Raw genomic sequence first — 23648 nt, forward strand, 5'->3', positions numbered from 1 at the left:
AAGCACTTTTGGAATCTGATTTTAGTAAACACATAAGGAAAGGGTGCATCGGTCCTGGAAATACTGCAATACCAGGTCAATGTGTGGAGTGGACAGAGCAAGCTCTATTTCCATCTCCCTGTTCTAAAAATCCATTTAATATATGGTCCCCAGATAGGGGACGTATCAGATATTAAACTGATAAGAACAGATACTACACTTGATCTTAGCCAAAAGGCCGAGAAGCGATAACCCGAACGTGCCGCGCGTTTTGCTTCTTTTGCTTGCACCACAATGCAGTGCTGAAAGAGGAGGAATCGACATAAAAACGCCTTCCTGGCAACACCCAAATACCCTCCTGCCGTGCAAACACTGGCAGCAGCAGCAGCAGCAGCAGCAGTAAGTGCATGCCCACTGCCACCCCTTCTCCTTTCACACCTTGTATCAGCTTTAATCCAGTCCAGTGCTGCCTGCTGAGCAGCACTGACCAACACTGCCTGGGCCCAGGCTTTTATCTCTGAGGCCCCATTATGATGTCAGAAAGCTGGCTCTGGCTCCTGAGGTCTCCACTATGACACGTGCAAAGTTCCGTCTGAACTTTATATAAGACGGTGCGGCTCAGTCAGTCACTCAGTGTTGCCTGAGAGGGCAACACTGCAACAGCCGGCCCCCAGGCTGTCTTTTTTTTGCACAGCTAGTTGCCTCCAGGAGGCCACAAGAGGGAGACAAGGGACTGCAAAATGGAAAATAGGCATCCACCAACTTTACAGACAACTTGTTCTCCTTGCTCCTACAACCTCCATCCTTGCACAGTTTGTTATTCTTCCAGGTAACATAGTAACAAATCCAAATTGCTGGTCTCTTTGTAGGCAAGCAAGGGTTTGTTGCAACTGTAATTCTTACTTCTTCTTGAAATGTAGGGACCACAGTACATTCCATCACATCCATCTAGTGTACACAGGTAGGTCCATTGTGACGGGCGGGCGGGCGGGCGGGCGGGCTGGCTGCTTTAATGGCTGTTTGCTGTTCCCCTACTCCACTCCACTATTTGACTATGGTGCTGCATCAATCAGTGGCTGGCTCAGGTGCAGCTCTTTAACCTACCTAGGAGGGAGGGCGGAGAGAAGACAAGGGAGGTGAATGAGCTGTTCCAATGTGAAATGCCGGAAACACAGAAACACAGACGACACAAAACAAGAGGTGGCAATGTATTAATTAATTGCATTTAATAAATTAGCTCATTATCACACATGACTGTACAAATGCATTGTCCAACAGGTGTTGAAATAATGGGATTAAAAGGGGAGATCCCATCCGAAAGACAAAAACAATGGCAAACACAAAAAGCACTTTTGGAATCTGATTTTAGTAAACACATAAGGAAAGGGTGCACCGGTCCTGGAAATACTGCAATACCAGGTCAATGCGTGGAGTGGACAGAGCAAGCTCTATTTCCATCTCCCTGTTCTAAAAATCCATTTAATATATGGTCCCCAGATAGGGGACGTATCAGATATTAAACTGATAAGAACAGATACTACACTTGATCTTAGCCAAAAGGCCGAGAAGCGATAACCCGAACGTGCCGCGCGTTTTGCTTCTTTTGCTTGCACCACAATGCAGTGCTGAAAGAGGAGGAATCGACATAAAAACGCCTTCCTGGCAACGCCCAAATGCCCTCCTGCCGTGCAAACACTGGCAGCAGCAGCAGCAGCAGCAGTAAGTGCATGCCCACTGCCACCCCTTCTCCTTTCACACCTTGTATCAGCTTTAATCCAGTCCAGTGCTGCCTGCTGAGCAGCACTGACCAACACTGCCTGGGCCCAGGCTTTTATCTCTGAGGCCCCATTATGATGTCAGAAAGCTGGCTCTGGCTCCTGAGGTCTCCACTATGACACGTGCAAAGTTCCGTCTGAACTTTATATAAGACGGTGCGGCTCAGTCAGTCACTCAGTGTTGCCTGAGAGGGCAACACTGCAACAGCCGGCCCCCAGGCTGTCTTTTTTTTGCACAGCTAGTTGCCTCCAGGAGGCCACAAGAGGGAGACAAGGGACTGCAAAATGGAAAATAGGCATCCACCAACTTTACAGACAACTTGTTCTCCTTGCTCCTACAACCTCCATCCTTGCACAGTTTGTTATTCTTCCAGGTAACATAGTAACAAATCCAAATTGCTGCTCTCTTTGTAGGCAAGCAAGGGTTTGTTGCAACTGCAATTCTTACTTCTTCTTGAAATGTAGGGACCACAGTACATTCCATCACATCCATCTAGTGTACACAGGTAGGTCCATTGTGACGGGCGGGCGGGCGGGCGGGCTGGCTGCTTTAATGGCTGTTTGCTGTTCCCCTACTCCACTCCACTATTTGACTATGGTGCTGCATCAATCAGTGGCTGGCTCAGGTGCAGCTCTTTAACCTACCTAGGAGGGAGGGCGGAGAGAAGACAAGGGAGGTGAATGAGCTGTTCCAATGTGAAATGCCGGAAACACAGAAACACAGACGACACAAAACAAGAGGTGGCAATGTATTAATTAATTGCATTTAATAAATTAGCTCATTATCACACATGACTGTACAAATGCATTGTCCAACAGGTGTTGAAATAATGGGATTAAAAGGGGAGATCCCATCCGAAAGACAAAAACAATGGCAAACACAAAAAGCACTTTTGGAATCTGATTTTAGTAAACACATAAGGAAAGGGTGCATCGGTCCTGGAAATACTGCAATACCAGGTCAATGCGTGGAGTGGACAGAGCAAGCTCTATTTCCATCTCCCTGTTCTAAAAATCCATTTAATATATGGTCCCCAGATAGGGGACGTATCAGATATTAAACTGATAAGAACAGATACTACACTTGATCTTAGCCAAAAGGCCGAGAAGCGATAACCCGAACGTGTCGCGCGTTTTGCTTCTTTTGCTTGCACCACAATGCAGTGCTGAAAGAGGAGGAATCGACATAAAAACGCCTTCCTGGCAACGCCCAAATGCCCTCCTGCCGTGCAAACACTGGCAGCAGCAGCAGCAGCAGCAGCAGTAAGTGCATGCCCACTGCCACCCCTTCTCCTTTCACACCTTGTATCAGCTTTAATCCAGTCCAGTGCTGCCTGCTGAGCAGCACTGACCAACACTGCCTGGGCCCAGGCTTTTATCTCTGAGGCCCCATTGTGATGTCAGAAAGCTGGCTCTGGCTCCTGAGGTCTCCACTATGACACGTGCAAAGTTCCGTCTGAACTTTATATAAGACGGTGCGGCTCAGTCAGTCACTCAGTGTTGCCTGAGAGGGCAACACTGCAACAGCCGGCCCCCAGGCTGTCTTTTTTTTGCACAGCTAGTTGCCTCCAGGAGGCCACAAGAGGGAGAAAAGGGACTGCAAAATGGAAAATAGGCATCCACCAACTTTACAGACAACTTGTTCTCCTTGCTCCTACAACCTCCATCCTTGCACAGTTTGTTATTCTTCCAGGTAACATAGTAACAAATCCAAATTGCTGCTCTCTTTGTAGGCAAGCAAGGGTTTGTTGCAACTGCAATTCTTACTTCTTCTTGAAATGTAGGGACCACAGTACATTCCATCACATCCATCTAGTGTACACAGGTAGGTCCATTGTGACGGGCGGGCGGGCTGCTTTAATGGCTGTTTGCTGTTCCCCTACTCCACTCCACTATTTGACTATGGTGCTGCATCAATCAGTGGCTGGCTCAGGTGCAGCTCTTTAACCTACCTAGGAGTGAGGGCGGAGAGAAGACAAGGAAGGTGAATGAGCTGTTCCAATGTGAAATGCCGGAAACACAGAAACACAGACGACACAAAACAAGAGGTGGCAATGTATTAATTAATTGCATTTAATAAATTAGCTCATTATCACACATGACTGTACAAATGCATTGTCCAACAGGTGTTGAAATAATGGGATTAAAAGGGGAGATCCCATCCGAAAGACAAAAACAATGGCAAACACAAAAAGCACTTTTGGAATCTGATTTTAGTAAACACATAAGGAAAGGGTGCATCGGTCCTGGAAATACTGCAATACCAGGTCAATGCGTGGAGTGGACAGAGCAAGCTCTATTTCCATCTCCCTGTTCTAAAAATCCATTTAATATATGGTCCCCAGATAGGGGACGTATCAGATATTAAACTGATAAGAACAGATACTACACTTGATCTTAGCCAAAAGGCCGAGAAGCGATAACCCGAACGTGCCGCGCGTTTTGCTTCTTTTGCTTGCACCACAATGCAGTGCTGAAAGAGGAGGAATCGACATAAAAACGCCTTCCTGGCAACGCCCAAATGCCCTCCCGCCGTGCAAACACTGGCAGCAGCAGCAGTAAGTGCATGCCCACTGCCACCCCTTCTCCTTTCACACCTTGTATCAGCTTTAATCCAGTCCAGTGCTGCCTGCTGAGCAGCACTGACCAACACTGCCTGGGCCCAGGCTTTTATCTCTGAGGCCCCATTATGATGTCAGAAAGCTGGCTCTGGCTCCTGAGGTCTCCACTATGACACGTGCAAAGTTCCGTCTGAACTTTATATAAGACGGTGCGGCTCAGTCAGTCACTCAGTGTTGCCTGAGAGGGCAACACTGCAACAGCCGGCCCCCAGGCTGTCTTTTTTTTGCACAGCTAGTTGCCTCCAGGAGGCCACAAGAAAATAAAGAAGCAAAAGGCACGGCGCCACATAGTGCAGGTCAATCAGACTAAAAATAAATGTAAAACGTAGTTAATGTGCTCACCACGTAGTAGTTGGTAAAGGCAATAAATAACTCCACTGTGCTGCTGCCAGGATCCAAAACCGGTGAAAACGAATGGTCACCGCTAATTGAAGCATATGAAGGAAGAAAAAAGGAGGATCCTATAGGGCGCTGCTGTGTGGTTGTGGTGGAAAGTCAATGAAAGATAGAAGATATATAATAATAATAATTATTTATTGAACAATAGGTGGCTACGCGTTTCAACACTGAACTAGTGTCTTCCTCAGGCCCCATTATGATGTCAGAAAGCTGGCTCTGGCTCCTGAGGTCTCCACTATGACACATGCAAAGTTCCGTCTGAACTTTATATAAGACGGTGCGGCTCAGTCAGTCACTCAGTGTTGCCTGAGAGGGCAACACTGCAACAGCCGGCCCCCAGGCTGTCTTTTTTTTGCACAGCTAGTTGCCTCCAGGAGGCCACAAGAGGGAGACAAGGGACTGCAAAATGGAAAATAGGCATCCACCAACTTTACAGACAACTTGTTCTCCTTGCTCCTACAACCTCCATCCTTGCACAGTTTGTTATTCTTCCAGGTAACATAGTAACAAATCCAAATTGCTGCTCTCTTTGTAGGCAAGCAAGGGTTTGTTGCAACTGCAATTCTTACTTCTTCTTGAAATGTAGGTACCACAGTACATTCCATCACATCCATCTAGTGTACACAGGTAGGTCCATTGTGACGGGCGGGCGGGCGGGCAGGCTGGCTGCTTTAATGGCTGTTTGCTGTTCCCCTACTCCACTCCACTATTTGACTATGGTGCTGCATCAATCAGTGGCTGGCTCAGGTGCAGCTCTTTAACCTACCTAGGAGGGAGGGCGGAGAGAAGACAAGGAAGGTGAATGAGCTGTTCCAATGTGAAATGCCGGAAACACAGAAACACAGACGACACAAAACAAGAGGTGGCAATGTATTAATTAATAGCATTTAATAAATTAGCTCATTATCACACATGACTGTACAAATGCATTGTCCAACAGGTGTTGAAATAATGGGATTAAAAGGGGAGATCCCATCCGAAAGACAAAAACAATGGCAAACACAAAAAGCACTTTTGGAATCTGATTTTAGTAAACACATAAGGAAAGGGTGCACCGGTCCTGGAAATACTGCAATACCAGGTCAATGCGTGGAGTGGACAGAGCAAGCTCTATTTCCATCTCCCTGTTCTAAAAATCCATTTAATATATGGTCCCCAGATAGGGGACGTATCAGATATTAAACTGATAAGAACAGATACTACACTTGATCTTAGCCAAAAGGCCGAGAAGCGATAACCCGAACGTGCCGCGCGTTTTGCTTCTTTTGCTTGCACCACAATGCAGTGCTGAAAGAGGAGGAATCGACATAAAAACGCCTTCCTGGCAACGCCCAAATGCCCTCCTGCCGTGCAAACACTGGCAGCAGCAGCAGCAGCAGTAAGTGCATGCCCACTGCCACCCCTTCTCCTTTCACACCTTGTATCAGCTTTAATCCAGTCCAGTGCTGCCTGCTGAGCAGCACTGACCAACACTGCCTGGGCCCAGGCTTTTATCTCTGAGGCCCCATTATGATGTCAGAAAGCTGGCTCTGGCTCCTGAGGTCTCCACTATGACACGTGCAAAGTTCCGTCTGAACTTTATATAAGACGGTGCGGCTCAGTCAGTCACTCAGTGTTGCCTGAGAGGGCAACACTGCAACAGCCGGCCCCCAGGCTGTCTTTTTTTTGCACAGCTAGTTGCCTCCAGGAGGCCACAAGAGGGAGACAAGGGACTGCAAAATGGAAAATAGGCATCCACCAACTTTACAGACAACTTGTTCTCCTTGCTCCTACAACCTCCATCCTTGCACAGTTTGTTATTCTTCCACGTAACATAGTAACAAATCCAAATTGCTGCTCTCTTTGTAGGCAAGCAAGGGTTTGTTGCAACTGCAATTCTTACTTCTTCTTGAAATGTAGGGACCACAGTACATTCCATCACATCCATCTAGTGTACACAGGTAGGTCCATTGTGACGGGCGGGCGGGCGGGCGGGCTGGCTGCTTTAATGGCTGTTTGCTGTTCCCCTACTCCACTCCACTATTTGACTATGGTGCTGCATCAATCAGTGGCTGGCTCAGGTGCAGCTCTTTAACCTACCTAGGAGGGAGGGCGGAGAGAAGACAAGGAAGGTGAATGAGCTGTTCCAATGTGAAATGCCGGAAACACAGAAACACAGACGACACAAAACAAGAGGTGGCAATGTATTAATTAATAGCATTTAATAAATTAGCTCATTATCACACATGACTGTACAAATGCATTGTCCAACAGGTGTTGAAATAATGGGATTAAAAGGGGAGATCCCATCCGAAAGACAAAAACAATGGCAAACACAAAAAGCACTTTTGGAATCTGATTTTAGTAAACACATAAGGAAAGGGTGCACCGGTCCTGGAAATACTGCAATACCAGGTCAATGCGTGGAGTGGACAGAGCAAGCTCTATTTCCTAAGAACAGATACTACACTTGATCTTAGCCAAAAGGCCGAGAAGCGATAACCCGAACGTGTCGCGCGTTTTGCTTCTTTTGCTTGCACCACAATGCAGTGCTGAAAGAGGAGGAATCGACATAAAAACGCCTTCCTGGCAACGCCCAAATGCCCTCCTGCCGTGCAAACACTGGCAGCAGCAGCAGCAGTAAGTGCATGCCCACTGCCACCCCTTCTCCTTTCACACCTTGTATCAGCTTTAATCCAGTCCAGTGCTGCCTGCTGAGCAGCACTGACCAACACTGCCTGGGCCCAGGCTTTTATCTCTGAGGCCCCATTATGATGTCAGAAAGCTGGCTCTGGCTCCTGAGGTCTCCACTATGACACGTGCAAAGTTCCGTCTGAACTTTATATAAGACGGTGCGGCTCAGTCAGTCACTCAGTGTTGCCTGAGAGGGCAACACTGCAACAGCCGGCCCCCAGGCTGTCTTTTTTTTGCACAGCTAGTTGCCTCCAGGAGGCCACAAGAGGGAGACAAGGGACTGCAAAATGGAAAATAGGCATCCACCAACTTTACAGACAACTTGTTCTCCTTGCTCCTACAACCTCCATCCTTGCACAGTTTGTTATTCTTCCAGGTAACATAGTAACAAATCCAAATTGCTGCTCTCTTTGTAGGCAAGCAAGGGTTTGTTGCAACTGCAATTCTTACTTCTTCTTGAAATGTAGGGACCACAGTACATTCCATCACATCCATCTAGTGTACACAGGTAGGTCCATTGTGACGGGCGGGCGGGCGGGCGGGCGTTCTGGCTGCTTTAATGGCTGTTTGCTGTTCCCCTACTCCACTCCACTATTTGACTATGGTGCTGCATCAATCAGTGGCTGGCTCAGGTGCAGCTCTTTAACCTACCTAGGAGGGAGGGCGGAGAGAAGACAAGGGAGGTGAATGAGCTGTTCCAATGTGAAATGCCGGAAACACAGAAACACAGACGACACAAAACAAGAGGTGGCAATGTATTAATTAATTGCATTTAATAAATTAGCTCATTATCACACATGACTGTACAAATGCATTGTCCAACAGGTGTTGAAATAATGGGATTAAAAGGGGAGATCCCATCCGAAAGACAAAAACAATGGCAAACACAAAAAGCACTTTTGGAATCTGATTTTAGTAAACACATAAGGAAAGGGTGCATCGGTCCTGGAAATACTGCAATACCAGGTCAATGCGTGGAGTGGACAGAGCAAGCTCTATTTCCATCTCCCTGTTCTAAAAATCCATTTAATATATGGTCCCCAGATAGGGGACGTATCAGATATTAAACTGATAAGAACAGATACTACACTTGATCTTAGCCAAAAGGCCGAGAAGCGATAACCCGAACGTGTCGCGCGTTTTGCTTCTTTTGCTTGCACCACAATGCAGTGCTGAAAGAGGAGGAATCGACATAAAAACGCCTTCCTGGCAACGCCCAAATGCCCTCCTGCCGTGCAAACACTGGCAGCAGCAGCAGCAGCAGCAGCAGTAAGTGCATGCCCACTGCCACCCCTTCTCCTTTCACACCTTGTATCAGCTTTAATCCAGTCCAGTGCTGCCTGCTGAGCAGCACTGACCAACACTGCCTGGGCCCAGGCTTTTATCTCTGAGGCCCCATTATGATGTCAGAAAGCTGGCTCTGGCTCCTGAGGTCTCCACTATGACACGTGCAAAGTTCCGTCTGAACTTTATATAAGACGGTGCGGCTCAGTCAGTCACTCAGTGTTGCCTGAGAGGGCAACACTGCAACAGCCGGCCCCCAGGCTGTCTTTTTTTTGCACAGCTAGTTGCCTCCAGGAGGCCACAAGAGGGAGACAAGGGACTGCAAAATGGAAAATAAGCATCCACCAACTTTACAGACAACTTGTTCTCCTTGCTCCTACAACCTCCATCCTTGCACAGTTTGTTATTCTTCCAGGTAACATAGTAACAAATCCAAATTGCTGCTCTCTTTGTAGGCAAGCAAGGGTTTGTTGCAACTGCAATTCTTACTTCTTCTTGAAATGTAGGGACCACAGTACATTCCATCACATCCATCTAGTGTACACAGGTAGGTCCATTGTGACGGGCGGGCGGGCGGGCGGGCTGGCTGCTTTAATGGCTGTTTGCTGTTCCCCTACTCCACTCCACTATTTGACTATGGTGCTGCATCAATCAGTGGCTGGCTCAGGTGCAGCTCTTTAACCTACCTAGGAGGGAGGGCGGAGAGAAGACAAGGAAGGTGAATGAGCTGTTCCAATGTGAAATGCCGGAAACACAGAAACACAGACGACACAAAACAAGAGGTGGCAATGTATTAATTAATTGCATTTAATAAATTAGCTCATTATCACACATGACTGTACAAATGCATTGTCCAACAGGTGTTGAAATAATGGGATTAAAAGGGGAGATCCCATCCGAAAGACAAAAACAATGGCAAACACAAAAAGCACTTTTGGAATCTGATTTTAGTAAACACATAAGGAAAGGGTGCACCGGTCCTGGAAATACTGCAATACCAGGTCAATGCGTGGAGTGGACAAAGCAAGCTCTATTTCCATCTCCCTGTTCTAAAAATCCATTTAATATATGGTCCCCAGATAGGGGACGTATCAGATATTAAACTGATAAGAACAGATACTACACTTGATCTTAGCCAAAAGGCCGAGAAGCGATAACCCGAACGTGTCGCGCGTTTTGCTTCTTTTGCTTGCACCACAATGCAGTGCTGAAAGAGGAGGAATCGACATAAAAATGCCTTCCTGGCAACGCCCAAATGCCCTCCTGCCGTGCAAACTCTGGCAGCAGCAGCAGCAGCAGTAAGTGCATGCCCACTGCCACCCCTTCTCCTTTCACACCTTGTATCAGCTTTAATCCAGTCCAGTGCTGCCTGCTGAGCAGCACTGACCAACACTGCCTGGGCCCAGGCTTTTATCTCTGAGGCCCCATTATGATGTCAGAAAGCTGGCTCTGGCTCCTGAGGTCTCCACTATGACACGTGCAAAGTTCCGTCTGAACTTTATATAAGACGGTGCGGCTCAGTCAGTCACTCAGTGTTGCCTGAGAGGGCAACACTGCAACAGCCGGCCCCCAGGCTGTCTTTTTTTTGCACAGCTAGTTGCCTCCAGGAGGCCACAAGAGGGAGACAAGGGACTGCAAAATGGAAAATAGGCATCCACCAACTTTACAGACAACTTGTTCTCCTTGCTCCTACAACCTCCATCCTTGCACAGTTTGTTATTCTTCCAGGTAACATAGTAACAAATCCAAATTGCTGCTCTCTTTGTAGGCAAGCAAGGGTTTGTTGCAACTGCAATTCTTACTTCTTCTTGAAATGTAGGGACCACAGTACATTCCATCACATCCATCTAGTGTACACAGGTAGGTCCATTGTGACGGGCGGGCGGGCGGGCGGGCTGGCTGCTTTAATGGCTGTTTGCTGTTCCCCTACTCCACTCCACTATTTGACTATGGTGCTGCATCAATCAGTGGCTGGCTCAGGTGCAGCTCTTTAACCTACCTAGGAGGGAGGGCGGAGAGAAGACAAGGAAGGTGAATGAGCTGTTCCAATGTGAAATGCCGGAAACACAGAAACACAGACGACACAAAACAAGAGGTGGCAATGTATTAATTAATTGCATTTAATAAATTAGCTCATTATCACACATGACTGTACAAATGCATTGTCCAACAGGTGTTGAAATAATGGGATTAAAAGGGGAGATCCCATCCGAAAGACAAAAACAATGGCAAACACAAAAAGCACTTTTGGAATCTGATTTTAGTAAACACATAAGGAAAGGGTGCACCGGTCCTGGAAATACTGCAATACCAGGTCAATGCGTGGAGTGGACAGAGCAAGCTCTATTTCCATCTCCCTGTTCTAAAAATCCATTTAATATATGGTCCCCAGATAGGGGACGTATCAGATATTAAACTGATAAGAACAGATACTACACTTGATCTTAGCCAAAAGGCTGAGAAGCGATAACCCGAACGTGCCGCGCGTTGACCGAGCCTGCCCAATACTGCTGTTCACCCCTTGCAGCGATTCAGCCTACTCCTAGGCAATTCCATGGGGCCCTGCAGGCTCACACACACTCACAGCTACGCGGGAGGTGAATAAAGGCCGGAGAGGAAGCAACGCCCAAATGCCCTCCTGCCGTGCAAACACTGGCAGCAGCAGCAGCAGCAGTAAGTGCATGCCCACTGCCACCCCTTCTCCTTTCACACCTTGTATCAGCTTTAATCCAGTCCAGTGCTGCCTGCTGAGCAGCACTGACCAACACTGCCTGGGCCCAGGCTTTTATCTCTGAGGCCCCATTATGATGTCAGAAAGCTGGCTCTGGCTCCTGAGGTCTCCACTATGACACGTGCAAAGTTCCGTCTGAACTTTATATAAGACGGTGCGGCTCAGTCAGTCACTCAGTGTTGCCTGAGAGGGCAACACTGCAACAGCCGGCCCCCAGGCTGTCTTTTTTTTGCACAGCTAGTTGCCTCCAGGAGGCCACAAGAAAATAAAGAAGCAAAAGGCACGGCGCCACATAGTGCAGGTCAATCAGACTAAAAATAAATGTAAAACGTAGTTAATGTGCTCACCACGTAGTAGTTGGTAAAGGCAATAAATAACTCCACTGTGCTGCTGCCAGGATCCAAAACCGGTGAAAACGAATGGTCACCGCTAATTGAAGCATATGAAGGAAAAAAAAGGAGGATCCTATAGGGCGCTGCTGCGTGGTTGTGGTGGAAAGTCAATGAAAGATAGAAGATATATAATAATAATAATTATTTATTGAACAATAGGTGGCTACGCGTTTCAACACTGAACTAGTGTCTTCCTCAGGCCCCATTATGATGTCAGAAAGCTGGCTCTGGCTCCTGAGGTCTCCACTATGACACGTGCAAAGTTCCGTCTGAACTTTATATAAGACGGTGCGGCTCAGTCAGTCACTCAGTGTTGCCTGAGAGGGCAACACTGCAACAGCCGGCCCCCAGGCTGTCTTTTTTTTGCACAGCTAGTTGCCTCCAGGAGGCCACAAGAGGGAGACAAGGGACTGCAAAATGGAAAATAGGCATCCACCAACTTTACAGACAACTTGTTCTCCTTGCTCCTACAACCTCCATCCTTGCACAGTTTGTTATTCTTCCAGGTAACATAGTAACAAATCCAAATTGCTGCTCTCTTTGTAGGCAAGCAAGGGTTTGTTGCAACTGCAATTCTTACTTCTTCTTGAAATGTAGGGACCACAGTACATTCCATCACATCCATCTAGTGTACACAGGTAGGTCCATTGTGACGGGCGGGCGGGCGGGCGGGCTGGCTGCTTTAATGGCTGTTTGCTGTTCCCCTACTCCACTCCACTATTTGACTATGGTGCTGCATCAATCAGTGGCTGGCTCAGGTGCAGCTCTTTAACCTACCTAGGAGGGAGGGCGCAGAGAAGACAAGGAAGGTGAATGAGCTGTTCCAATGTGAAATGCCGGAAACACAGAAACACAGACGACACAAAACAAGAGGTGGCAATGTATTAATTAATTGCATTTAATAAATTAGCTCATTATCACACATGACTGTACAAATGCATTGTCCAACAGGTGTTGAAATAATGGGATTAAAAGGGGAGATCCCATCCGAAAGACAAAAACAATGGCAAACACAAAAAGCACTTTTGGAATCTGATTTTAGTAAACACATAAGGAAAGGGTGCACCGGTCCTGGAAATACTGCAATACCAGGTCAATGCGTGGAGTGGACAAAGCAAGCTCTATTTCCATCTCCCTGTTCTAAAAATCCATTTAATATATGGTCCCCAGATAGGGGACGTATCAGATATTAAACTGATAAGAACAGATACTACACTTGATCTTAGCCAAAAGGCCGAGAAGCGATAACCCGAACGTGTCGCGCGTTTTGCTTCTTTTGCTTGCACCACAATGCAGTGCTGAAAGAGGAGGAATCGACATAAAAATGCCTTCCTGGCAACGCCCAAATGCCCTCCTGCCGTGCAAACTCTGGCAGCAGCAGCAGCAGCAGTAAGTGCATGCCCACTGCCACCCCTTCTCCTTTCACACCTTGTATCAGCTTTAATCCAGTCCAGTGCTGCCTGCTGAGCAGCACTGACCAACACTGCCTGGGCCCAGGCTTTTATCTCTGAGGCCCCATTATGATGTCAGAAAGCTGGCTCTGGCTCCTGAGGTCTCCACTATGACACGTGCAAAGTTCCGTCTGAACTTTATATAAGACGGTGCGGCTCAGTCAGTCACTCAGTGTTGCCTGAGAGGGCAACACTGCAACAGCCGGCCCCCAGGCTGTCTTTTTTTTGCACAGCTAGTTGCCTCCAGGAGGCCACAAGAGGGAGACAAGGGACTGCAAAATGGAAAATAGGCATCCACCAACTTTACAGACAACTTGTTCTCCTTGCTCCTACAACCTCCATCCTTGCACAGTTTGTTATTCTTCCAGGTAACATAGTAACAAATCCAAATTGCTGCTCTCTTTGTAGGCAAGCAAGGGTTTGTTGCAACTGCAATTCTTACTTCTTCTTGAAATGTAGGGACCACAGTACATTCCATCACATCCATCTAGTGTACACAGGTAGGTCCATTGTGACGGGCGGGCGGGCGGGCGGGCTGGCTGCTTTAATGGCTGTTTGCTGTTCCCCTACTCCACTCCACTATTTGACTATGGTGCTGCATCAATCAGTGGCTGGCTCAGGTGCAGCTCTTTAACCTACCTAGGAGGGAGGGCGGAGAGAAGACAAGGAAGGTGAATGAGCTGTTCCAATGTGAAATGCCGGAAACACAGAAACACAGACGACACAAAACAAGAGGTGGCAATGTATTAATTAATTGCATTTAATAAATTAGCTCATTATCACACATGACTGTACAAATGCATTGTCCAACAGGTGTTGAAATAATGGGATTAAAAGGGGAGATCCCATCCGAAAGACAAAAACAATGGCAAACACAAAAAGCACTTTTGGAATCTGATTTTAGTAAACACATAAGGAAAGGGTGCACCGGTCCTGGAAATACTGCAATACCAGGTCAATGCGTGGAGTGGACAGAGCAAGCTCTATTTCCATCTCCCTGTTCTAAAAATCCATTTAATATATGGTCCCCAGATAGGGGACGTATCAGATATTAAACTGATAAGAACAGATACTACACTTGATCTTAGCCAAAAGGCTGAGAAGCGATAACCCGAACGTGCCGCGCGTTGACCGAGCCTGCCCAATACTGCTGTTCACCCCTTGCAGCGATTCAGCCTACTCCTAGGCAATTCCATGGGGCCCTGCAGGCTCACACACACTCACAGCTACGCGGGAGGTGAATAAAGGCCGGAGAGGAAGCAACGCCCAAATGCCCTCCTGCCGTGCAAACACTGGCAGCAGCAGCAGCAGCAGCAGCAGTAAGTGCATGCCCACTGCCACCCCTTCTCCTTTCACACCTTGTATCAGCTTTAATCCAGTCCAGTGCTGCCTGCTGAGCAGCACTGACCAACACTGCCTGGGCCCAGGCTTTTATCTCTGAGGCCCCATTATGATGTCAGAAAGCTGGCTCTGGCTCCTGAGGTCTCCACTATGACACGTGCAAAGTTCCGTCTGAACTTTATATAAGACGGTGCGGCTCAGTCAGTCACTCAGTGTTGCCTGAGAGGGCAACACTGCAACAGCCGGCCCCCAGGCTGTCTTTTTTTTGCACAGCTAGTTGCCTCCAGGAGGCCACAAGAAAATAAAGAAGCAAAAGGCACGGCGCCACATAGTGCAGGTCAATCAGACTAAAAATAAATGTAAAACGTAGTTAATGTGCTCACCACGTAGTAGTTGGTAAAGGCAATAAATAACTCCACTGTGCTGCTGCCAGGATCCAAAACCGGTGAAAACGAATGGTCACCGCTAATTGAAGCATATGAAGGAAAAAAAAGGAGGATCCTATAGGGCGCTGCTGCGTGGTTGTGGTGGAAAGTCAATGAAAGATAGAAGATATATAATAATAATAATTATTTATTGAACAATAGGTGGCTACGCGTTTCAACACTGAACTAGTGTCTTCCTCAGGCCCCATTATGATGTCAGAAAGCTGGCTCTGGCTCCTGAGGTCTCCACTATGACACGTGCAAAGTTCCGTCTGAACTTTATATAAGACGGTGCGGCTCAGTCAGTCACTCAGTGTTGCCTGAGAGGGCAACACTGCAACAGCCGGCCCCCAGGCTGTCTTTTTTTTGCACAGCTAGTTGCCTCCAGGAGGCCACAAGAGGGAGACAAGGGACTGCAAAATGGAAAATAGGCATCCACCAACTTTACAGACAACTTGTTCTCCTTGCTCCTACAACCTCCATCCTTGCACAGTTTGTTATTCTTCCAGGTAACATAGTAACAAATCCAAATTGCTGCTCTCTTTGTAGGCAAGCAAGGGTTTGTTGCAACTGCAATTCTTACTTCTTCTTGAAATGTAGGGACCACAGTACATTCCATCACATCCATCTAGTGTACACAGGTAGGTCCATTGTGACGGGCGGGCGGGCGGGCGGGCTGGCTGCTTTAATGGCTGTTTGCTGTTCCCCTACTCCACTCCACTATTTGACTATGGTGCTGCATCAATCAGTGGCTGGCTCAGGTGCAGCTCTTTAACCTACCTAGGAGGGAGGGCGGAGAGAAGACAAGGAAGGTGAATGAGCTGTTCCAATGTGAAATGCCGGAAACACAGAAACACAGACGACACAAAACAAGAGGTGGCAATGTATTAATTAATTGCATTTAATAAATTAGCTCATTATCACACATGACTGTACAAATGCATTGTCCAACAGGTGTTGAAATAATGGGATTAAAAGGGGAGATCCCATCCGAAAGAAAAAAACAATGGCAAACACAAAAAGCACTTTTGGAATCTGATTTTAGTAAACGCATAAGGAAAGGGTGCACCGGTCCTGGAAATACTGCAATACCAGGTCAATGCGTGGAGTGGACAGAGCAAGCTCTATTTCCATCTCCCTGTTCTAAAAATCCATTTAATATATGGTCCCCAGATAGGGGACGTATCAGATATTAAACTGATAAGAACAGATACTACACTTGATCTTAGCCAAAAGGCCGAGAAGCGATAACCCGAACGTGCCGCGCGTTTTGCTTCTTTTGCTTGCACCACAATGCAGTGCTGAAAGAGGAGGAATCGACATAAAAACGCCTTCCTGGCAACGCCCAAATGCCCTCCTGCCGTGCAAACACTGGCAGCAGCAGCAGCAGCAGCAGCAGCAGTAAGTGCATGCCCACTGCCACCCCTTCTCCTTTCACACCTTGTATCAGCTTTAATCCAGTCCAGTGCTGCCTGCTGAGCAGCACTGACCAACACTGCCTGGGCCCAGGCTTTTATCTCTGAGGCCCCATTATGATGTCAGAAAGCTGGCTCTGGCTCCTGAGGTCTCCACTATGACACGTGCAAAGTTCCGTCTGAACTTTATATAAGACGGTGCGGCTCAGTCAGTCACTCAGTGTTGCCTGAGAGGGCAACACTGCAACAGCCGGCCCCCAGGCTGTCTTTTTTTTGCACAGCTAGTTGCCTCCAGGAGGCCACAAGAGGGAGACAAGGGACTGCAAAATGGAAAATAGGCATCCACCAACTTTACAGACAACTTGTTCTCCTTGCTCCTACAACCTCCATCCTTGCACAGTTTGTTATTCTTCCAGGTAACATAGTAACAAATCCAAATTGCTGCTCTCTTTGTAGGCAAGCAAGGGTTTGTTGCAACTGCAATTCTTACTTCTTCTTGAAATGTAGGGACCACAGTACATTCCATCACATCCATCTAGTGTACACAGGTAGGTCCATTGTGACGGGCGGGCGGGCGGGCGGGCTGGCTGCTTTAATGGCTGTTTGCTGTTCCCCTACTCCACTCCACTATTTGACTATGGTGCTGCATCAATCAGTGGCTGGCTCAGGTGCAGCTCTTTAACCTACCTAGGAGGGAGGGCGGAGAGAAGACAAGGAAGGTGAATGAGCTGTTCCAATGTGAAATGCCGGAAACACAGAAACACAGACGACACAAAACAAGAGGTGGCAATGTATTAATTAATTGCATTTAATAAATTAGCTCATTATCACACATGACTGTACAAATGCATTGTCCAACAGGTGTTGAAATAATGGGATTAAAAGGGGAGATCCCATCCGAAAGACAAAAACAATGGCAAACACAAAAAGCACTTTTGGAATCTGATTTTAGTAAACACATAAGGAAAGGGTGCACCGGTCCTGGAAATACTGCAATACCAGGTCAATGCGTGGAGTGGACAGAGCAAGCTCTATTTCCATCTCCCTGTTCTAAAAATCCATTTAATATATGGTCCCCAGATAGGGCACGTATCAGATATTAAACTGATAAGAACAGATACTACACTTGATCTTAGCCAAAAGGCCGAGAAGCGATAACCCGAACGTGCCGCGCGTTTTGCTTCTTTTGCTTGCACCACAATGCAGTGCTGAAAGAGGAGGAATCAACATAAAAACGCCTTCCTGGCAACGCCCAAATGCCCTCCTGCCGTGCAAACACTGGCAGCAGCAGCAGCAGCAGCATCAGCAGCAGCAGTAAGTGCATGCCCACTGCCACCCCTTCTCCTTTCACACCTTGTATCAGCTTTAATCCAGTCCAGTGCTGCCTGCTGAGCAGCACTGACCAACACTGCCTGGGCCCAGGCTTTTATCTCTGAGGCCCCATTATGATGTCAGAAAGCTGGCTCTGGCTCCTGAGGTCTCCACTATGACACGTGCAAAGTTCCGTCTGAACTTTATATAAGACGGTGCGGCTCAGTCAGTCACTCAGTGTTGCCTGAGAGGGCAACACTGCAACAGCCGGCCCCCAGGCTGTCTTTTTTTTGCACAGCTAGTTGCCTCCAGGAGGCCACAAGAGGGAGACAAGGGACTGCAAAATGGAAAATAGGCATCCACCAACTTTACAGACAACTTGTTCTCCTTGCTCCTACAACCTCCATCCTTGCACAGTTTGTTATTCTTCCAGGTAACATAGTAACAAATCCAAATTGCTGCTCTCTTTGTAGGCAAGCAAGGGTTTGTTGCAACTGCAATTCTTACTTCTTCTTGAAATGTAGGGACCACAGTACATTCCATCACATCCATCTAGTGTACACAGGTAGGTCCATTGTGACGGGCGGGCTGGCTGCTTTAATGGCTGTTTGCTGTTCCCCTACTCCACTCCACTATTTGACTATGGTGCTGCATCAATCAGTGGCTGGCTCAGGTGCAGCTCTTTAACCTACCTAGGAGGGAGGGCGGAGAGAAGACAAGGAAGGTGAATGAGCTGTTCCAATGTGAAATGCCGGAAACACAGAAACACAGACGACACAAAACAAGAGGTGGCAATGTATTAATTAATTGCATTTAATAAATTAGCTCATTATCACACATGTCTGTACAAATGCATTGTCCAACAGGTGTTGAAATAATGGGATTAAAAGGGGAGATCCCATCCGAAAGACAAAAACAATGGCAAACACAAAAAGCACTTTTGGAATCTGATTTTAGTAAACACATAAGGAAAGGGTGCACCGGTCCTGGAAATACTGCAATACCAGGTCAATGCGTGGAGTGGACAGAGCAAGCTCTATTTCCATCTCCCTGTTCTAAAAATCCATTTAATATATGGTCCCCAGATAGGGGACGTATCAGATATTAAACTGATAAGAACAGATACTACACTTGATCTTAGCCAAAAGGCCGAGAAGCGATAACCCGAACGTGCCGCGCGTTTTGCTTCTTTTGCTTGCACCACAATGCAGTGCTGAAAGAGGAGGAATCGACATAAAAACGCCTTCCTGGCAACGCCCAAATGCCCTCCTGCCGTGCAAACACTGGCAGCAGCAGCAGCAGCAGCAGTAAGTGCATGCCCACTGCCACCCCTTCTCCTTTCACACCTTGTATCAGCTTTAATCCAGTCCAGTGCTGCCTGCTGAGCAGCACTGACCAACACTGCCTGGGCCCAGGCTTTTATCTCTGAGGCCCCATTATGATGTCAGAAAGCTGGCTCTGGCTCCTGAGGTCTCCACTATGACACGTGCAAAGTTCCGTCTGAACTTTATATAAGACGGTGTGGCTCAGTCAGTCACTCAGTGTTGCCTGAGAGGGCAACACTGCAACAGCCGGCCCCCAGGCTGTCTTTTTTTTGCACAGCTAGTTGCCTCCAGGAGGCCACAAGAGGGAGACAAGGGACTGCAAAATGGAAAATAGGCATCCACCAACTTTACAGACAACTTGTTCTCCTTCCTCCTACAACCTCCATCCTTGCACAGTTTGTTATTCTTCCAGGTAACATAGTAACAAATCCAAATTGCTGCTCTCTTTGTAGGCAAGCAAGGGTTTGTTGCAACTGCAATTCTTACTTCTTCTTGAAATGTAGGGACCACAGTACATTCCATCACATCCATCTAGTGTACACAGGTAGGTCCATTGTGACGGGCGGGCGGGCGGGCGGGCGGGCTGGCTGCTTTAATGGCTGTTTGCTGTTCCCCTACTCCACTCCACTATTTGACTATGGTGCTGCATCAATCAGTGGCTGGCTCAGGTGCAGCTCTTTAACCTACCTAGGAGGGAGGGCGGAGAGAAGACAAGGAAGGTGAATGAGCTGTTCCAATGTGAAATGCCGGAAACACAGAAACACAGACGACACAAAACAAGAGGTGGCAATGTATTAATTAATTGCATTTAATAAATTAGCTCATTATCACACATGACTGTACAAATGCATTGTCCAACAGGTGTTGAAATAATGGGATTAAAAGGGGAGATCCCATCCGAAAGAAAAAAACAATGGCAAACACAAAAAGCACTTTTGGAATCTGATTTTAGTAAACGCATAAGGAAAGGGTGCACCGGTCCTGGAAATACTGCAATACCAGGTCAATGCGTGGAGTGGACAGAGCAAGCTCTATTTCCATCTCCCTGTTCTAAAAATCCATTTAATATATGGTCCCCAGATAGGGGACGTATCAGATATTAAACTGATAAGAACAGATACTACACTTGATCTTAGCCAAAAGGCCGAGAAGCGATAACCCGAACGGGCCGCGCGTTTTGCTTCTTTTGCTTGCACCACAATGCAGTGCTGAAAGAGGAGGAATCGACATAAAAACGCCTTCCTGGCAACGCCCAAAAGCCCTCCTGCCGTGCAAACACTGGCAGCAGCAGCAGCAGCAGCAGCAGCAGTAAGTGCATGCCCACTGCCACCCCTTCTCCTTTCACACCTTGTATCAGCTTTAATCCAGTCCAGTGCTGCCTGCTGAGCAGCACTGACCAACACTGCCTGGGCCCAGGCTTTTATCTCTGAGGCCCCATTATGATGTCAGAAAGCTGGCTCTGGCTCCTGAGGTCTCCACTATGACACGTGCAAAGTTCCGTCTGAACTTTATATAAGACGGTGCGGCTCAGTCAGTCACTCAGTGTTGCCTGAGAGGGCAACACTGCAACAGCCGGCCCCCAGGCTGTCTTTTTTTTGCACAGCTAGTTGCCTCCAGGAGGCCACAAGAGGGAGACAAGGGACTGCAAAATGGAAAATAGGCATCCACCAACTTTACAGACAACTTGTTCTCCTTGCTCCTACAACCTCCATCCTTGCACAGTTTGTTATTCTTCCAGGTAACATAGTAACAAATCCAAATTGCTGCTCTCTTTGTAGGCAAGCAAGGGTTTGTTGCAACTGCAATTCTTACTTCTTCTTGAAATGTAGGGACCACAGTACATTCCATCACATCCATCTAGTGTACACAGGTAGGTCCATTGTGACGGGCGGGCGGGCGGGCGGGCGGGCTGGCTGCTTTAATGGCTGTTTGCTGTTCCCCTACTCCACTCCACTATTTGACTATGGTGCTGCATCAATCAGTGGCTGGCTCAGGTGCAGCTCTTTAACCTACCTAGGAGGGAGGGCGGAGAGAAGACAAGGAAGGTGAATGAGCTGTTCCAATGTGAAATGCCGGAAACACAGAAACACAGACGACACAAAACAAGAGGTGGCAATGTATTAATTAATTGCATTTAATAAATTAGCTCATTATCACACATGTCTGTACAAATGCATTGTCCAACAGGTGTTGAAATAATGGGATTAAAAGGGGAGATCCCATCCGAAAGACAAAAACAATGGCAAACACAAAAAGCACTTTTGGAATCTGATTTTAGTAAACGCATAAGGAAAGGGTGCACCGGTCCTGGAAATACTGCAATACCAGGTCAATGCGTGGAGTGGACAGAGCAAGCTCTATTTCCATCTGCCTGTTCTAAAAATCCATTTAATATATGGTCCCCAGATAGGGGACGTATCAGATATTAAACTGATAAGAACAGATACTACACTTGATCTTAGCCAAAAGGCCGAGAAGCGATAACCCGAACGTGCCGCGCGTTTTGCTTCTTTTGCTTGCACCACAATGCAGTGCTGAAAGAGGAGGAATCGACATAAAAACGCCTTCCTGGCAACGCCCAAATGCCCTCCTGCCGTGCAAACACTGGCAGCAGCAGCAGCAGCAGCAGTAAGTGCATGCCCACTGCCACCCCTTCTCCTTTCACACCTTGTATCAGCTTTAATCCAGTCCAGTGCTGCCTGCTGAGCAGCACTGACCAACACTGCCTGGGCCCAGGCTTTTATCTCTGAGGCCCCATTATGATGTCAGAAAGCTGGCTCTGGCTCCTGAGGTCTCCACTATGACACGTGCAAACTTCCGTCTGAACTTTATATAAGACGGTGCGGCTCAGTCAGTCACTCAGTGTTGCCTGAGAGGGCAACACTGCAACAGCCGGCCCCCAGGCTGTCTTTTTTTTGCACAGCTAGTTGCCTCCAGGAGGCCACAAGAGGGAGACAAGGGACTGCAAAATGGAAAATAGGCATCCACCAACTTTACAGACAACTTGTTCTCCTTGCTCCTACAACCTCCATCCTTGCACAGTTTGTTATTCTTCCAGGTAACATAGTAACAAATCCAAATTGCTGCTCTCTTTGTAGGCAAGCAAGGGTTAGAAGAGGCTGGACGCAGCTGCAGGCTTGAGGGAAGCCGACATGACCGTCCTGGTAGGGAAAGGGTTAATGTTAAGAGGTGAGGGAAAGGTGAAGAAGCTGAAGGAGGGACGGGGAGGAGCTAGGGGGGACGGGGGGGCCGTTACTGCGCTTCCCGCTGTTTCTCGGCATTGAGCCGGAAGCAGCGGGAGGAGTAGTACACAAGAAGCAAAGCTCCCCGTTGCCCGGCTTTTTAGTATGGCAGAGGCCCTGATTTTAGAGCGGCTGCGTGCCGCTGCTGTGCACCACGGTCCCGGATGGCTGGAGGAGACCGTGGCTGCATTAACGCGGATCCCGGACGCCGTTTCGCCACGTCGGGCACGGCGTTCGGGGTCTGTTGTAAGGGACAGGCTCCCCTCCCCCGGCCCCCCTACGAGCATGGCTATGGCGGCGGGGGGGGAGTCGGCAACAACCGCTCCTGCGCTGGGCAGGCAGAGAGCGGTAGCAGGGGTGACGGCGATGCAGGCTGTGTCGACCCGTCCCTCTCGGCGGTCCCGACCTCCAGAGCGCCTGAGTCCGGAGGTAGTCCCGCGGACACGGCGTCGCAGAGGGAGCCCGATCCCGGACGCTGCAGGCCAGGCAGCTGGGAGGACCGCCCCTTCCCAGGCCCTGCGTCCTGGCAGGAATCCCAGGCCGCGACGGGGTCCGGCGGTAAGCAGGGAGTCGCAGGCCGGGCTCCCTGTCACCCCTCCCCCATCAGATGGAAGATGTCAAGAGCAAGGTACGGCCGCCCCGCATGGTGATGTTCCGGCCAGGGGGCAGGCTTCGTCAGGATCGTCTAGACGGACGACTAGATCTGCAGCGACGTCGAGGCAACAGGTCCGGTCGGAAGTCTGGGTCCCGGCGGTCGGGCGGCAGGTTGCCGGCCCATCGGTCAGCGCGTCCTCATCCCCTTTCCGAAGAGGTCGTTGGGAGGGACAGTCGTCGGCGAGAGAAGAACTGGAGGAAGGTGAACTGGACGTTTATCGTCGAGGTCAGGATGGTCCGGCTGACGGGAACACAGCGCCTGTGCAGCCCGGTGAGTGTATAACTCCTTTATTGTCTTATCCAGCGATTTTTATGTCGGGTGTCGGCGGGGGGGCTGCTAGCATAGCATCGGGGGCCGGTAGTGGCGCGGGCGGACGCGACGGAGCGGGTTTGGCAGATTTAGTGGGTTGCTTACGGGAGCTGGTGGGGCGCCTGGATAGGGCCGCGGCGCCGGTAGTAACGGAAGTGTCCCCTGCGGTAGTTTGGGAAGGCCCCAGGGAAGTGGGATCGTTGCAGGCGCGTCCTGTGGTGGCGGTTAGAGAGGCGGTCGCGGTGTCGGTGCAGACTGAGGCACAGAAGGACGGCGATCGAGTGCGCATGGACGATCGTGCTCGGGGGGAGGTGTATGTT

General features: G+C 48.6%; 15 non-coding genes and 1 pseudogene across 15 annotated transcripts; all 16 read right to left on the minus strand.

Moving 5' to 3' along the window:
- Window positions 1-38: 38 nt before the first annotated feature.
- LOC142704785 (U2 spliceosomal RNA) lies at window positions 39-229 on the minus strand. Its single transcript, XR_012868189.1, has one exon. It is a non-coding gene; the product is annotated as a U2 spliceosomal RNA (small nuclear RNA).
- Window positions 230-1361: 1132 nt separating this feature from the next.
- Window positions 1362-1552, minus strand: LOC142704810 (U2 spliceosomal RNA). Its single transcript, XR_012868206.1, has one exon. It is a non-coding gene; the product is annotated as a U2 spliceosomal RNA (small nuclear RNA).
- A 1125-nt stretch (window positions 1553-2677) lies between these two features.
- LOC142704845 (U2 spliceosomal RNA) lies at window positions 2678-2868 on the minus strand. The gene has a single exon (XR_012868237.1). It is a non-coding gene; the product is annotated as a U2 spliceosomal RNA (small nuclear RNA).
- Window positions 2869-3984: 1116 nt separating this feature from the next.
- Window positions 3985-4175, minus strand: LOC142704846 (U2 spliceosomal RNA). The gene has a single exon (XR_012868238.1). It is a non-coding gene; the product is annotated as a U2 spliceosomal RNA (small nuclear RNA).
- Window positions 4176-5818: 1643 nt separating this feature from the next.
- Window positions 5819-6009, minus strand: LOC142704811 (U2 spliceosomal RNA). Its single transcript, XR_012868207.1, has one exon. It is a non-coding gene; the product is annotated as a U2 spliceosomal RNA (small nuclear RNA).
- Window positions 6010-7131: 1122 nt separating this feature from the next.
- LOC142704804 (U2 spliceosomal RNA) lies at window positions 7132-7253 on the minus strand (annotated as a pseudogene).
- A 1123-nt stretch (window positions 7254-8376) lies between these two features.
- LOC142704848 (U2 spliceosomal RNA) lies at window positions 8377-8567 on the minus strand. Its single transcript, XR_012868239.1, has one exon. It is a non-coding gene; the product is annotated as a U2 spliceosomal RNA (small nuclear RNA).
- Window positions 8568-9695: 1128 nt separating this feature from the next.
- On the minus strand, window positions 9696-9886 carry LOC142704777 (U2 spliceosomal RNA). The gene has a single exon (XR_012868182.1). It is a non-coding gene; the product is annotated as a U2 spliceosomal RNA (small nuclear RNA).
- Window positions 9887-11008: 1122 nt separating this feature from the next.
- Window positions 11009-11199, minus strand: LOC142704859 (U2 spliceosomal RNA). The gene has a single exon (XR_012868249.1). It is a non-coding gene; the product is annotated as a U2 spliceosomal RNA (small nuclear RNA).
- A 1710-nt stretch (window positions 11200-12909) lies between these two features.
- On the minus strand, window positions 12910-13100 carry LOC142704778 (U2 spliceosomal RNA). The gene has a single exon (XR_012868183.1). It is a non-coding gene; the product is annotated as a U2 spliceosomal RNA (small nuclear RNA).
- A 1122-nt stretch (window positions 13101-14222) lies between these two features.
- On the minus strand, window positions 14223-14413 carry LOC142704860 (U2 spliceosomal RNA). Its single transcript, XR_012868250.1, has one exon. It is a non-coding gene; the product is annotated as a U2 spliceosomal RNA (small nuclear RNA).
- Window positions 14414-16129: 1716 nt separating this feature from the next.
- Window positions 16130-16320, minus strand: LOC142704812 (U2 spliceosomal RNA). The gene has a single exon (XR_012868208.1). It is a non-coding gene; the product is annotated as a U2 spliceosomal RNA (small nuclear RNA).
- Window positions 16321-17451: 1131 nt separating this feature from the next.
- LOC142704794 (U2 spliceosomal RNA) lies at window positions 17452-17642 on the minus strand. Its single transcript, XR_012868197.1, has one exon. It is a non-coding gene; the product is annotated as a U2 spliceosomal RNA (small nuclear RNA).
- A 1125-nt stretch (window positions 17643-18767) lies between these two features.
- LOC142704814 (U2 spliceosomal RNA) lies at window positions 18768-18958 on the minus strand. The gene has a single exon (XR_012868209.1). It is a non-coding gene; the product is annotated as a U2 spliceosomal RNA (small nuclear RNA).
- A 1129-nt stretch (window positions 18959-20087) lies between these two features.
- On the minus strand, window positions 20088-20278 carry LOC142704815 (U2 spliceosomal RNA). Its single transcript, XR_012868210.1, has one exon. It is a non-coding gene; the product is annotated as a U2 spliceosomal RNA (small nuclear RNA).
- Window positions 20279-21413: 1135 nt separating this feature from the next.
- LOC142704793 (U2 spliceosomal RNA) lies at window positions 21414-21604 on the minus strand. Its single transcript, XR_012868196.1, has one exon. It is a non-coding gene; the product is annotated as a U2 spliceosomal RNA (small nuclear RNA).
- Between the last annotated feature and the right edge of the window lie 2044 nt (window positions 21605-23648).

The sequence above is a fragment of the Rhinoderma darwinii genome, unplaced genomic scaffold (assembly GCF_050947455.1).
Source record: "Rhinoderma darwinii isolate aRhiDar2 unplaced genomic scaffold, aRhiDar2.hap1 Scaffold_3379, whole genome shotgun sequence".
In the NCBI taxonomy this organism is placed as follows: domain Eukaryota; kingdom Metazoa; phylum Chordata; class Amphibia; order Anura; family Rhinodermatidae; genus Rhinoderma; species Rhinoderma darwinii.